Source organism: Nuphar pumila, chromosome 15, assembly GCF_984573655.1.
Source record: "Nuphar pumila chromosome 15, dmNupPumi1.hap1.1, whole genome shotgun sequence".
In the NCBI taxonomy this organism is placed as follows: domain Eukaryota; kingdom Viridiplantae; phylum Streptophyta; class Magnoliopsida; order Nymphaeales; family Nymphaeaceae; genus Nuphar; species Nuphar pumila.
In genome coordinates, this window is record NC_143263.1 from 46,974,589 (window position 1) to 46,991,084 (window position 16,496).

The window sequence follows — 16,496 nt, forward strand, 5'->3', positions numbered from 1 at the left end:
CCAATAAAGTTGATTAATCTTAGACTAGGTGGTGTCTAACTCGTCAATGCCATGTTCTTCACCAACCATTGGCTTGACCTCCAAGAAGGGTTGCTTCACATCCCACTGGTTTTGAGATCTGACTGGTTTTCACTGGAACCATTGCCTATATTCTCTTCTTTAATTTTAAGAAATACAGCCCTCTAAGTACCTACCAATATATAAGTAGCTCAATCCCATTTCTTTTGCTTCTCTCTCTCACACACACACACGAGGGCCATGGCCATGATAACCACATCTCTCATCCTCCCCTTACTCCACCCACTGGCCCTCTACTTTGCAACACACCAATTCAATGCCCTCTCCTCCCTCCCAGTTTCCACCTCTACTATGGCTCTTTCTCTCTTCTTCTCCCTCAGCTCCAGGGGAAGGCAACATCCCTCCAAGCCCACTTGCCTTCTCAGTCTTTGGCAATTGGCTACAAGTTGGCAGTGACCTCAACCACAGGTTCTTAGCAAGCATGGCCAAGAAATACAGTGACATCTTCCTGCTCAAACTAGGTGTAAGGAACTTGGTCGTGATCTCGAACCCGGACTCTGCTAGGGAGGTCCTACACAGCCAAGGCATCGAGTTTGGCTCACGGCCGCAGAACACCATGTTCGACATATTCATCTGCAATGGCCAGGACATGGTGTTCATCGTATACTGAGATCACTGGCAAAAAAATGTGCTGGATCATGATGTTGTTGTTCTTCACCAACAAGGTGGTGTAACAGTACAGGGAGGGGTGGGAAAGTGAGATTGAGGAGGTGGTCAAGGACTTGATCAAGGATGACAAGGCTAAGAAGGAAGGGTTGTTGTTCAGGAGGAGGCTTCACTCATGTTGTACATCATGTATAGGATGATGTTTGATGCAAGGTTTGAGTCGATGGATGACCCACTTTTCCAACAAGCCACCAAGTTCAATTATGAGAGAAGCTGTCTAGCACAAAGTTTTGAGTACAATCATGGGGATTTCATCCCTATTTTGAGGCCATTTTTGAAGGAATACTCAATAAATGTAGGGACCTGCAAAACAGGAGGCTTGCCTTCTTTAACAACCACTTTGTGGAACAAATGAGGTAAGTTGTCTTATTTTTGTACTTCCACTTATCCTTCATGGCCGTTAATGTTATTTTGGGGGAAAGAGTTTGGTGCATGGTAACTAGGACAGTATCCAATAAGTTCAATCCACTTCAACTGATTATGGACGCTTGCCAACTCACACTATAAGAAAAACATTAATTAGCAACAAATTATTTTCGTTGCAAAGTTGTGACGGATTAGCGAGAGAAAAGTAATCGTCACTAAAATTGAATTTTTTTGCAGAATTAGCGACGAAAACATTCTGTCTCAAACTCCGTTTCTAATTAGTGATAGATTAGCGATGAAAAAGTTTCGTATCAAACTCTGTCGCAACTTAGCAACAGATTAGCGACTGAATTTTTTCGTCGCTACGGAAGTCGCTACTTAGCGATGGATTTTGACATAAAACTTTTTTGTCGCTAATCCGTCACTATTTTTTTATATAATCCCATCCAAGACGCAAAATTCTCTCTCTCTCTGATTTCCCCCAAATCAGGTTCTTAGTAAGAGAACCCTAACCCTCCGCCTTTGCCTCCGTCGGCCGGCCCCTTAGCAGACGACAACCCCTTTGCCTTCGTCGGCCCTCCTTGCATCCAGCTACCTACCGCCGGCAGCCCAGACAGAATCCACCCCGCCACTACTCCCTTCTTTGAGCCCCGATCCTCGCCTTACCGAAGGTCACCACGACGTTGCTCCCTTCCCTGAGCCCCATCACTGCTCCCTTCCATCTGTCGTTGGTGACACCCTCTGCCTTCTGGCCCCCCTCAGGTGTCTCTCTCTCTCACTCTCTCTCCCAGTATCTCGTTGTCTTCCTCTTTGTCTCTGCCGCCTTTGCCTCTGCCATCCGACCCCTTAGCAAACAACAACCCCTTTGCCTCTGTCGGCCCTCCCTGCACCGGGCTACGTGCCGTCGGCCGACAGGCATATCCTCTTCCCCTTCGTCTCCTTCTATTTTTTGACCGACAGGCAGCAACTGCTTGTCCTCTATTTTTTTATGGTCGACAGACAGGGGCTGCACCCCAGCTTGTCTCCCTTTTCTGACCGGCAAACAAGAGCACCCCTGCCAGTTTTTTCGATCGGCAGAGGAGACACCCCCTGCCACCTTTGACAAAGAATAAGGCAGGGGATTTGGGCACCTCCCTCGTTCCTTCCGATCGGCAGGGGCTTCGTCCCTACTGCCTGGGTGCTTCCGGCATGCGGGGGCAAAGCCTTTGCCCCACTCGTTCCTTCTTTTTTGCCAGGGAGGGGTTGATTTCCCTCTCTGTCTTATTTTTCTTGGGTTTTGAGGGAGGGGCTCAGCCCCCTCCTATTTATCCTTCTTCGTAAGGGAGGGGTTGAGACCCCCTCCTTGTTGCTTGGGTTACGAGGGAGGGGTTCGATCCTGACTATGCCTCCCCTCTCATCGCCGCCATCGTCCCTCTTCGTCGTATATAAATATGCATTGCAATATATAAATGTGCATTGCAAGTACGTAGCTGAGCTAATTGTGCGATGCTTAGTGCTAAGCATCGCATGCGGCTAAAAATGCAATGCAAAAAGAAATATGAAAAAAATAAAAAGGCAAAAGCAATGCAAATCTGGTAAATACACATGGTGAGTAAGTGATGCAAGCGCATCATATGTTATTTACTTTCTTAGATGCAACAATTTCCTATTCACACGCTGACTTAGTTGTAGATATCTAGGACTTCTTTGCTAATGTTTGGAGATCATGCCGAGCATGATTTGAATGTATGAAAATAGAAGTGCTCTTATTTTTATAGTTCGAAGTCCATGTTAGTCATGGTAGTAGTTAGCGGGATATTAGAGTGTGTTTGCTGCAGGTACATATTTGACATTATTGTGATATGAATGATTGAATGTATTGCAATGTTTGACGCAACTGTATCCTTGTTCGAATTAATTATACCCTCCATGTGAAATTGTATTATAAAAACATGCTTAAATTGAATGTATCATGTTTATGAATGTTATTTCATCTTTCTAAATATCTTTGTGATATATATATATATATATATATATATATATATATATATAATTTTTATTTTTTGTGTATCATGTATCCATGCTTGCATGAAGTTATTTTCAAATTAAATATGCCCTCCATGTGAAATTGTATTATGAAAACATGCTTAAATTGAATGTATCATGTTTATAAATGTGATTTCATATTTCTAAATACCTTTGTGATTATATACATATATATATATATATGTGTATGTGTCTGTGTGTGTGTGTGTGTGTGTGTGCGTGCATGTGTGTGTATCGTGTATCCATGCTTGCATGAAGTTATTTTAGAATTAATTATGTCCTTCATGTGAAATTGTATTATGAAAACATGCTTAAATTGAATGTATCGTGTTTATGAATGTGATTTCATCTTTCTAAATATCTTTATGATATATATATCCAACAATGCATGATAAATTAGATATTTTCTTCATCATAGCATTCTTATGATTCTATTTTAATTGGTTAGGATAATATCTATAACATCATAGGACAAAATGACTGCAAATCGTGAATGGATGTACCGTAGGATAGTTGACAATGAGGTATCACTTGAATATATAGATAGTGTTGACAATTTTATTAAATTTTCAACGACAAGTGTCAGTACAATGGATCGCATCGATCGAATCAGGTGCCCCTACACTATGTGTAAGAACAATCAATTTGTAGAACCTCATGGCGTTAGACATCACCTATACAAGAAGGGTTTTGTGAGTGATTATCAGAATTGGATGCTTTATGGTGAAGAGATTTAGAACAATTTTGATGCATGAGTGGATGTGATGCACGATAATCTATATATGAATTTGATATGTGATGCCGCAGGACTACAACTGGGCTCCGCTATGGGTCCTAGTGATGTACCAACTTGGGTAGAGGAAGAAGCAGCAAACGATGCAGCTAGTAGATTTTATGATTTACTTAGAGATGTTGATGAGCCTTTTTGGAATAGTTGTGAGTATAATTTGAGTCAATCATGTTTTGACCATTTGTGCTCTATTGTGAAGAGTATGTTGCCCAAAGATGAGAAATTGTCATAAAATTTCTATCGTGTGAAGGTTAGGGTCAACGCTCTAGGTATGGGATATCAAAAGATAGATGTTTGTCTAAATCACTGCATGTTGTATTTTAAAGATCAAGAAAATAGCAGATCGTGTCCATCATGCGGGCATCCTTGGTTCAAGTCAAAGACAAGAGGCAATGGTAGCACGAGGTCAAAAGAAGTGTCATACAAGTCGCTTCGCTACTTCCGTCTCACCCCTATATTGCAACGATTGTATATGTCTTCGAGGATAGCTAAACACATGAAATGACATGCAAATAAAGTTCGACATAATGAAAATAAGATCACGCATCCTATTGACACGAAAGCTTAGAAGCACTTTGATCGTACTCATCAAACCTTCGCAATGGAAGTGAGAAATGTTAGGCTCGGTTTATATATAGATGGATTTAATCAATTTGGGGGTAAATCAACTTCATACTCGTGTTGGCCAGTATTTGTCACCCCATACAACCTTTCTCCAAGCTTGTGTATAAAGCATCAAAATCTTTTCTTGTCTCTATTGATCTCTGGTCCGGCTTCTCTGGGCAAAAATCTTGATGTATATTTAAGGCCATTGATTAATGAACTAAAAATACTGTGGGATGACAGTGTTCTCACATATGATACCCATAAAAAATAAAACTTCAATATGAAGGTTGTTATATGGACAATCAGTGACTTCCCTGCATATGATATATTATCTGGTTGGAGCACACATGAGAGGTTGTCATACTGGTACTGTATGGAGGATACAAAATCTTTTAGATTGACGCATGGAAGGAAGTCGTGTTGGTTTGATTGTCACTGTCGATTTCTACCCAATGACCATTTGTTTCAACGACAAAGGAATGTGTTCTGAGCATGCACAACTGAAATGGAAGGTCCACCTACATGATTGTCTAGCATAGAGATTTTAAGATGATTGTGATACTTTCCATATGGACTGACAGATGCCTGTAGTCCGACACTCTTCCTTGGATTTTAGAAGGATCACAATTGGACAAATAAATCTATATTTTGGGAACTACCATATTGGCCGACCTTATTGATATGACATAATTTGGATATGATGCTTGTGGAGAAAAATATGTTTGATAATATGTTCAATACAGTAATGAACGTCAAAGAAAAAATGAAGGATAATATGAAGGCTCATATGAATTTAAAAGTAATATGTAAAAGACCAGAATTGAAACTCAAAGAATAGAATGACAAAGTACTGAAACCAAAGGCAAGGTACGTGCTTGGACCAGATCAAGTAAAACAGGTATGTCAATGATTGAAACAACTGAGATTTTCAGATGGATATGTCTCTAACATTGCTCGGGCTGTGAAGATAGATGAAAGACAATTATATGGGTTAAAGAGTCATGATTGTCATGTCATTATGCAACGGTTGATTCTTCTACCATTTCATGATATGTTAGACAAACCTATATGGGGAATATTATCCGAGTTGAGTAGATTTTTTAGAACATTGTGCACATAAGAAGTTGTAGTAACTGAGGTAAAGAATCTCGAGGATTCTGTCGACACTACTATTTGTTAGCTAGAGAAGATATTTCTGCCAGTATTTTTTGATGTTATGGAACATGTGATCATACATTTGCCATATGAACTTAGGGTTGGTGGTCATGTGCAATATCAGTGGATGTACCTATTTGAAAGGTATATTTTTTTTATATATATTTTTTTTAATGCTATTGAGAATTTATTGTATTACGAGATGTATATTGTTGACAGATGCATGTTTGACCTCAAAAAAAATGTTCGAAATAAAACAAGAGTGGAGGGTTCTATTTGTGAGGCATACACTTTAGAAGAGATTTTAAATTTTTTATCTATGTACTTTGAACCTCATATTCCAACATGTTACACTTGCCTACCTCATAATGATGATGGAGAACAATTTATTGTAGCTGACAAACTGTCGATATTTTAACCACTTAGGCATGCCTTTGGCAATTGTTGATCAAGACTCTTAGAAGATCGAAAGCAAGACACAACACAAATCTATATCCTTTTTAATTGCTCAGTGATCGACCCCTATATCGAGTAAGTATATTTAATATGTAACAATAAGTTCTATACGTGCGTACATGGTTCGATAACATAAATATTTGTTAAGTGCAGACGATTTGATCTAGAGTTGCGAAGAGAACTTTCACATCTCACTGATTCAGAAGTACAAAAACAACGTGAAAATAAGTTTGTGGCATAGTTGAAAAAGTTGGTAAGGACAATGGCATACATTCTTTCTGTGTAAATAATAGTAAGTTACTTAATTGGTTGTGATCACAATCATTGTTTATGCTTGTAGGTCCACCATGGTGATGTTAATGACCAAGAAATATGTGATTTATAAAATGGTCTGACCAAAGTTGTGCAATGTTACAACGGGTATATCCTAAATGGTTATTGATTCCATACAAAAGACTATGGTGTAAACAAGTCAACGATGAATAGTGGTGTGTGTGTCAAGGGTAACATCTATGGTGAAAACGAACATAACTGCTATGGTGCTATAAAAGAAATAATAGAGTTGACTTACTTAGGTATAAATAATAGAGTAACTTTATTCAAGTGTTATTGGTTTGATCTCGCAACAACAAGAGTCGATAAAGCCTCAGACATTGTGGAGGTGAATCATAAAGAAAGGTTTGGAACATATGAACCATTCATATTAGCCTCGCGAGCTCAACAAGTTTACTATACTTCCGAATACAAGGAAGTCAGATAGAAATGAATTGTGGGTAGTTTGCAAGGTGAAGTCTAAACTATACCCCGAGTATGATCAATTACAGGAAGACAAGATTGTCGAAGAGGGTGATTACTATCAATCAGATGATATGTATGACTTCTCTTATGGTCACGATGTCACACATGGTATGCATGTCACATCTCCATTGTCCGATAGCACACGTATAGAAGAATGTGATCGAAATGATATACCAAGTAGATGGGCGCCCAATGAAAAAGAAGACAAAAAGGAGGAGGAGGAAGAAGAAGAATATGAAATTCAAACAAGTGATGAAGAAGCATACTCGAGTTAGTGAAATACATCTTGAAATACGTACCTTATGTTTGAATGTATTGCAATGTTTAATGTTAATGATTTGAATGATTTGAATATATTGCAATGATTTGGATGTATTGCAATGTTTGAATGTATTGTATGAAATTATTTTCGATTTGATTATGTATCCATGAAAATATAGAGTTGTGTAACTGATCCAATTGTATTGCAAGTTAAGGATAAGTTATCCATGATTAGCAAGTGATGTCATATCTTATGTTTGAATGTATTGCAATATTTGATGTGAATGATTTGAATTATTTGAATATATTCCAATGATTTGAATGTATGACATGAAGTTATTTTCGATTTGATTATGTATCCATGAAGATATAGAGTTGTGTAACTGATCCAAATAAAATTTTTATTTGTTAGAATATGGTTCGTAGAGGTCACAGTGGTCGAACACCCAGTGGTAACCAGTCTCAGCCTTCATCTTCACGGGTTACTTCGATAGGTATATCATTTAACTAATTGTATACTTGATTAGTTTAAATATGCATTGTGTGAATTTCTAACTCATTTTTCTATATATGATGTTTTGCCTACACATGACCCACCTACACTAGTTATTCATACACGTTATGAGATAACGCCGAATGCAGGGTCTTCTCAGTCTGACACACGATGACTCATTTAAATAGTGTATATCGATAATCGACCATAAATATTTCATTTTTATTTATCCAATACTTATCTTATAAATAGTGTATATCGGTAGTTAATGTGTACCAATTTATGTACAATGCGAGGTTCGAGCCACAAGAAGTAATACGAGAAATTAGGCAGTCACTAGTTCAGCATCTTCCAGGACCGATCGCTTAATGGAAAGAATACCCGAAGAAGGTGTTGGACAGATTGTGGTCCACATTCATGGTATACAATCGTTTATCATAGCTAATGTGTTTCACATTTAATTTTTTGTTATAGTCATGTGTACTAACTTTCTAAATTTATTTGTAGGCTTCGAATCGCTTTGCGACTGTGAAGGAGGAACAGGACGCGAGGCAGGTATGGCAGAAGATGGTTGTCAGTCGATTTATAGACATGTTGCACAATATGAAGACTGCAACAATAAAAACATCTGGTGGGATAGATGATCTACTGCAGTGGAAGGGCCATGACCCTCCTACTATCAGGTCAGATTATTGGGATGCAATATGCGACAAGTGGGCGAGCCATAAATTTCAAAATCGCTCAGCAAAGGCTGCATAAAACCGAGCGAAGATACCTGATGCTCATCTACACATAGGTAGATCTAGGACTTTTGGGAGCCACCAAAAGAAAATGGCAACTCATCAATATATATTATCAAATTTATAAGTATTATTGCATACTTTTTAATTAATTTTTTTATCATTTAACCTCGCAGGAAGTAGAAAAAGGAGGCATTGTGCCTTACAAGGATGTGTTTGTTAAAACACATAAACGTAAGAGCACGAGAGAGTTTGTATCAGAGAAGGCGAAAACGACAACTATATGTATTTATTGTATTAATAACTATTATAATAGACAAGTTACCATAAACATTATAATTCTTAATTATTAATCCATACTGTAATCATTAATTTGTAAAAGTCATACGAGCAGTAGATGGTAGAGCGATATGGCGATGACTCCACTCAGCATCCGCCTTTTAATCTTGCAGCATGTGTGACTGCAACTAGTAAACCAAAAAAGGGTCGTGTGTTCGGGTTTGAGAGTAATATAGACACCACAATAGTTGTTGGCTCCTGCAGTCAGGGCTCTCAGAGTTCTCCCGCCAGCATCAACTCCCAGCGTTTGATTGACCCTGCTAATTCTTAGGATGGTGTTCGCCAGCTTGTTAAGGATACAGTGCGTGACTTCTTACATGAAGCTATTTCCGACATTGTCCATAATGAGTTGTGCAACTTTTTTCGGGATAGGAGAACTTTGTTTGCAGGTGCCTGTCAGGCATGAAAGTTTCATGTCGTTAGATTTCAAGCTAGTATATGCACGATTTCATCACATATGAGCATGATTTCATCATTATAAAAGTTTTTTTACTACATTATAACACATATATGTATGATTGAATCACTATGAAAGTTTTTGGACAACCTTAGAACACATATAAGCATGATTTCATCACTATGAAAGGTTTTTGACAGCATTATAACACATATATGCATGATTGAATCACTATGAAAGTTTTTTTAACAACCTTAGAACACATATATGCATGATTGAATCACTATGAAAGTTTTTTGACAACCTTAGAACACATATAAGCATGATTTCATCACTATGAAAGTTTTTTGACTGCCTTATAACACATATATGCATGATTGAATCACTATGAAAGTTTTTTGATAACCTTAGAACACATATATGCATGATTGAATTACTATGAAAGTTTTTTGACAACCTTAGAACACATATATAAGCATGATTTCATCACTATGAACTTGTTTGACTGCCTTAGAATACATATAAGCATGATTTCATCACTATAAAAGTTTTTTGACAATATTAGAACACATATAAGCATGATTTCATCACTATGAAAGTTTTTTGACTGCCTTATAACACATATATGCATGATTGAATCACTTTGAAAAAAATTTGACTGCATTATAACACATATATGCATGATTGAATCACTATGAAAGTTTTTTGACAACCTTAGAACACATATAAGTATGATTGAATCACTATGAAAGTTTTTTTACAACATTAGATCACATATAAGCATGATTTCATCACGATGAAAGTTTTTTGATTGCCTTATAACATATATATGCATGATTGAATTACTATGAAAGTTTTTTGACAACCTTAAAACACATATATGCATGATTGAATCACTATGAAAGTTTTTTGACAACCTTAGAATACATATATAAGCATGATTTCATCACTATGAACTTGTTTGACTGTCTTAGAACACATATGAGCATGATTTCATCACTATGAAAGTTTTTTGACAGCATTAGAACACATATAAGCATGATTTCATCATTATGAAAGTTTTTTGACTGCCTTATAACACATATATGCATGATTGAATCACTCTGAAAGTTTTTTGATTGCCTTATAACACGTATATTCATGATTGAATCACTATAAAAGTTTTTTGACAACCATAGAACACATATATAAGCATGATTTCATGACTATGAACTTGTTTGACTGCCGTAGAACACATATAAGCATGATTTTATCACTATGAATTTTTTATGACAATATTAGAACACATATATGCAAGATTTCATCACTATGAAAGTTTTTTTACTACCTTATAACACATATATGCATGATTGAATCACTATAAAAGTTTTTTGACAACCTTAGAACACATATATGCATGACTGAATCACTATGAAAGTTTTTGACAACCTTAGAACACATATATAAGCATGATTTCATCACTATGAGCTTGTTTGATTGCCTTAGAACACATATAAGCATGATTTCATCATTATGAAAGTTTTTTGACTGCCTTATAACACATATATGCATGATTGAATCACTATGAGAGTTTTTTGACTGCCTTATAACACATATATGCATGATTGAATCACTATGAAAGTTTTTTTACTGCCTTATAACACATATATAAATGATTAAATCACTATGAGAGTTTTTTGGCAACCTTAGAACACATATATAAGCATGATTTCATCACTATGAACTTGTTTGATTGCCTTAGAACACATATAAGCATGATTTCATCACTATGAAAGTTTTTTGACAACATTAGAACACATATAAGCATGATTTCATCACTATGAAAGTTTTTTTACTAACTTATAACACATATATGCATGATTGAATCACTGTGAAAGTTTTTTGATTGCCTTATAACACATATATGCATGATTGAATCACTATGAAAGCTTTTTGACAACTTTAGAACACATATATAAGCATGATTTCATCACTATGAAATTGTTTGACTGCCTTAGAACACATATAAGCATGATTTCATCACTATAAAAGTTTTTTGACAACATTAGAACACATATGCCTGATTTCATCACTATGAAAGTTTTTTCACTGCCTTATAGCACATATATGCATGATTGAATCACTATAAAAGTTTTTTGACAACCTTAGAATACATATATGCATGATTGAATCACTATGAAAGTTTTTTTACAATCTTAGAACATATATATATATATATATATATATATATATATATATATATATATATATATATATATATATATATATATATATATATAAGCATGATTTCATCACTATGAGCTTGTTTGACTGCCTTACAACACATATAAGCATGATTTCATCATTATGAAAGTTTTTTTACTACCTTATAACACATATGCATGATTGAATCACTATGAAAGTTTTTTGACTGCCTTATAACACATATATACTTGATTGAATCATTATGAAAGTGTTTTGACAACCTTAGAACATATATATAAGCATGATTTCATCACTATGAACTTGTTTGACTGCCTTAGAACACATATAAGCATGATTTCATCACTATGAAAGTTTTTTGACAATATTAGAATACATATAAACATGATTTAATCACTATAAAAGTTTTTTGACAACCTTAGAACACATATATGCATGATTAAATCATTATGAAAGTTTTTTGACAACCTTAGAACACATATATGCATGATTGAATCACTATAAAAGTTTTTTGACAACCTTAGAACACATATATAAGCATGATTTCATCACTATGAAATTGTTTGACTGCCTTATAACACATATATGCATGATTGAATCACTATGAAAGTTTTTTGACAACCTTAGAACATATATAAGCATGATTTCATCACTATGAAAGTTTTTTTACTACCTTATAACACATATATGCATGATTGTGATACATAACACATTTATTTGACAACCTTATAAACCATATATGCATGCTTGAATCACTATGACATTTTTTTGACAACCTTAGAACACATATTTGCATGATTGAATCACTATGATTTTTTTTGTCACCCTTAGAACACATCTGTATTTTGTTAATGTCCTTCACTTTATTGCTAGCTAGTCTATGTGTCATTCATCCATGTTACTTTGATTGCTTTAGATTAGGTGCATTGTATATAATTTATTTTATTATATTTCATTTATCAATATTAACCTTTTGGTTCTCTTGTAAGATGCTGGAGACAATCAACGTAGAGGAGCTAGTGGAGGCATAGATGAAGGGGCAGATCGAGATAATGAAGAAGATGATGCTCAGAATCTTGGCGATGATTAGATTCATGTGTTGAATTGGTTGCACCTTCTTGTTGTTTCAAACAAAACTCTTTGTATATGTTCACTTGTAAATAATTAGAACTTGGCGAGGATTATACTGGATCGATAGATTTTTTTTTCTTGTAAATTGTGTTAAATTTGTTTCACTTGCAACTTGTGTTAAATTTGTTTCACTTGCTTTGTATATGTATTTTTTTATGTGTACTTTGTTTTTATACACATGATATATAAATTGTATAACGAGAAAAAAATTCTCAATATTTATATTTAAAACATTTATTTTATTTTTTTTATTTTTGTGATGGATTAGCGATGAATAATATCTGTTGCTAATTAGTATCAGCCTCCAATTTAGCGATGGATTAGGGACAAATATTTATCCATCACAAAACTGAATCGGTTGATGTTTTGTGATGGATTATAATCTGTTGCTACAATAACGACAAAATTAACGACGAATGTGTATCTGTCGCAAAACCAAATCTCTGCGGATTAGCAATGGCCTCATGATGGATTATGGCATTTGCTAATCCATCACAAATTAGTGATGAAAGTAGCGACAAATATGTTTTGTCACTAATTAGCGACTAGAAAATTATGATGAAAGTTTTTCGTCACTAATCTGTCGCTAAACTGTTCAACGATGGATTTGTGATGGATTACGTCTGTCGCTAATCCACATATTTCTTGTAGTGTTAGAGGGCAATTCTAATTGGACATGGATTCTCTTGGTCTTGGGCATGACAAGGATCCAATTTTTTTCATAGCATTTCCCTTTCATTTTAACACACACACACACATTTTATATATGTATATGTTTATGTTTAGAGATATTGGCAATTATTGATCTGTTTTTGCACTTGCAAGAAAGTGATGGCTGCTTATGGAGGTAAGCATATAGTAAAATGTGTCATGGATCAGATCATTTAAGCAGAAATGACGAGAGAAATATCAGAAGCCAATGTCACATATATTATGGAGAACGTCAATGTGGCTGGTGAGAACAATTAAAGTTCTTAGTTACAAGTCCTCACAATTTGACGGGTTAAGGTTCTTTAGAAAAGAAAATAGCATTATAAGGAAAATATTTGTGGGAAAAAAATCTGATTATATTTGTGGAAAAACCAAGTTCTCTCAAGAAAATGTGGTACATGTAAAATGCAAATTATGTTGAGTGCAATAAGAATGTGATATTTTATTAAGATTGTCACAATAAAATAGTTTGGCGTTGAGAATTATTTTTCAGAACACTAATAAAGTTTGAACCTTAATTTGTGCATGCAGCCATTGAGACCGCATTGTGGTCAATGGAGTGGGCCATTGCCGAGGTAGTGAACCACCCAAGGGTCCAAAACAAGCTCAGAGAAGAGATCTCCTTAGTTCTCCAGGTTGACCTACACAGGCTGCCTTACCTGCAAGTCACTAAGATTGCACACACCTATCCCACTGCTAGTGCCACACATGAACTTGGAGGAGGCTAAGCTTGGAGGCTACAACATCCCCAAGGATGCCAAGGTTGATGTGAATGCATGGTGGTTGGCCAACAACTCTGAGTGGTGGAAGGATCCGGCCGAGTTTCGACCGGATTAGTTCCTAGAGGAGGAATAGAGCATTGATGCGATAGTCAGTGGCAAGGTTGATTTTTGGTACGTGTCGTTCGACATGGGATGCAAAAGTTGTCCTGGGATCATCTTGGCACTGCCTATCTTAGGCATGGTAGTTGGAAGGCTGGTTGTGAAGTTTGAAATGTTGCTACCTCTAGGGGTGGACAAGGTGGACGTTACCGAGAAAGGCGGCCAATTTAGTCTTCACATCAACAAGCATTCAACAGTGATGTTCTGACCAATCTGAGGATCTTCTCATAGAGGTTTTACATGCAGTTAGGGGCTTGTTCTCTATCATTCTTATGCTTTTTCTTCTCTTGATCACCCACCCTGTGTTCGAAAAATATATGCTCTTTCTTCTCTTCTAAGTTCTCTCTAAGCACTGTCCAGTCCATGCCCAAGAGATCCATTGGGTCTAGTTCTAGTTTAAGATTTTTATTTCGGTTTTATTTGGATTTTGATCTTTCAATGGAATGGATTCATATCATATCCAAAATAAGCTTCACCTACAAATACTCATTATAGAGGTTTCTCAATCAAAGTTGATGGATCCCTCAATTTTGAGGTCGCATAAAAAAAACTATCACTATCAATTACTCCTACACAAATTAATCTATGTAAGCATAACCAATAGAAAATAAATAAAGACTAATACATAAATTCAAGAAAATTAACAATAATTTAATCCATCAGCTATTATTGAGAAACTCCTATAATGAATATTTATAGAGAAAGGTGAGAAACCCTAAGCATATTTTGGATTTGAGATGGATTCATTACATTGAAATATTCAAGTCTAAATAAAACTAAAATAAAAACCTTAAACTAGAATTAGACCCAAATGGATCTCTTGGACCCGAACTGCACACTACTTCACTCTTGCATCATTCAACTCGGGTCAGGAAAGACTTGCCCTAAAGTTTGGATCTCTCTTACCCTTATTTCAATTCCACTTTCCTGTAAGAAACAATATATTATTGCAACTTTTGAGGGATGCTAATTCATGAACAATGATGAGATCATATCCAAACAATACCAAAAGCAAGTGAAATGATGATTCGATCAATGAGTGGTTGGTGCAGCAAAAAAACAAACAAATCTTCATATGGGCACAAACAAATTATGAAGATCCCACTTGAGAGGCACTTTGATCTATGGGTCAAGGGTCAAATGGCTATGATAGGTTCTCAATATTGACAGATATAGGATTTGTTTAGGAGATAAGGTTTGGATAAGTTCAAGTGGGTTTAAAAAGATGTTTGGGTAAGGATCTGGATCAAACACTTTTGGATTGAAAGCATTTTGGTTTTGGGTAGCATTAGGACAAAAAAATGGGGTTTGGTTCCAACCTAATGGGTGTAGGAATTGCACTGGATCCAGTGAACCTGGAATCAATGGATTTTGGGTCGGACTCAAGCCTAGATCCCTTGAAACCAAGTTATGAACATGAGAATCAGTTTGAAACCTGATTTTGGGGTTGAACTGGTTTCCCCAATGGATCCATCAGGTGGGACTCCATATGTGTTAGGAACCTACAAATGGAGCTCACCACCGGCTTGGGTACGAGCAGGCTTTCCTCACCTATGGTGGATAGGGATCCTACCGCCTAATTGATGACCAGTGGGGGGCCTTCTCCCACCCAATAGATGTGGGAGGCTCACTGCCGGTTGCTCCTACCAGGGGGAGGTGCTCCCGTCAGACTCCCCATTTTGGATTGTCGAAAGGTGGATAGAGCGATGACCTGAAGTTCATCGCTTCCCCTATTGACCTGGGTAGTCAAGGGGTGCATGCTCGATCAAGGTCCTCTTCTATCAGGCGTGACCAACACAAGGTCGATGATGGCACCAAATTTGATATGCAGGCTCATCGAGGGCAATGGTAGTTGGGCATTTTCAAGGGCCAATGCCATCATTTCACCCTTGTTAATGGGAAACTTTCCACATATCTCCCAAGCTTGGTGAATCTGGTTGTGTTGCATGATTACCTTGAACATTTGTTCAAACTTCAAGAACCTTTTTTCAAGCATCGTAAGTGTTTGGTTCATATCTGTTACCATGGTTCTCAAGCTTTGCACATCCGCCTTCAAATTAAGCACTAATGTAGGTATATCTATCATTGTATTCTTAACTTAGACCACAAATTTTCATATACATTATTCTTGTTCGATCAACAGAATCATCCTTCGAATGGAATCAAGGCGACGATCCCTCGCTTTGATACCACTTTGATGCACCCACGATTTTGAGGATACAGACTACTCTTACGTAAATTTTGCTATGAAATCAGAAGCAATGGAAAATAAAAAAAAATACATAAATTCAAAGAAAATAAAAATAATTCAATCTATCAACTTGGATTTAACTGGTTGTATTTAACATTAGACAAATTTAATTTTATTAAAATAACTAAAACACCCTTAAAATAATAGCAT

General features: G+C 36.2%; 1 pseudogene; it reads left to right on the forward strand.

Moving 5' to 3' along the window:
* Positions 1–334: 334 nt before the first annotated feature.
* Positions 335–14,303, forward strand: LOC149815337 (cytochrome P450 CYP73A100-like; annotated as a pseudogene).
* The last annotated feature ends 2,193 nt before the right edge of the window (positions 14,304–16,496 follow it).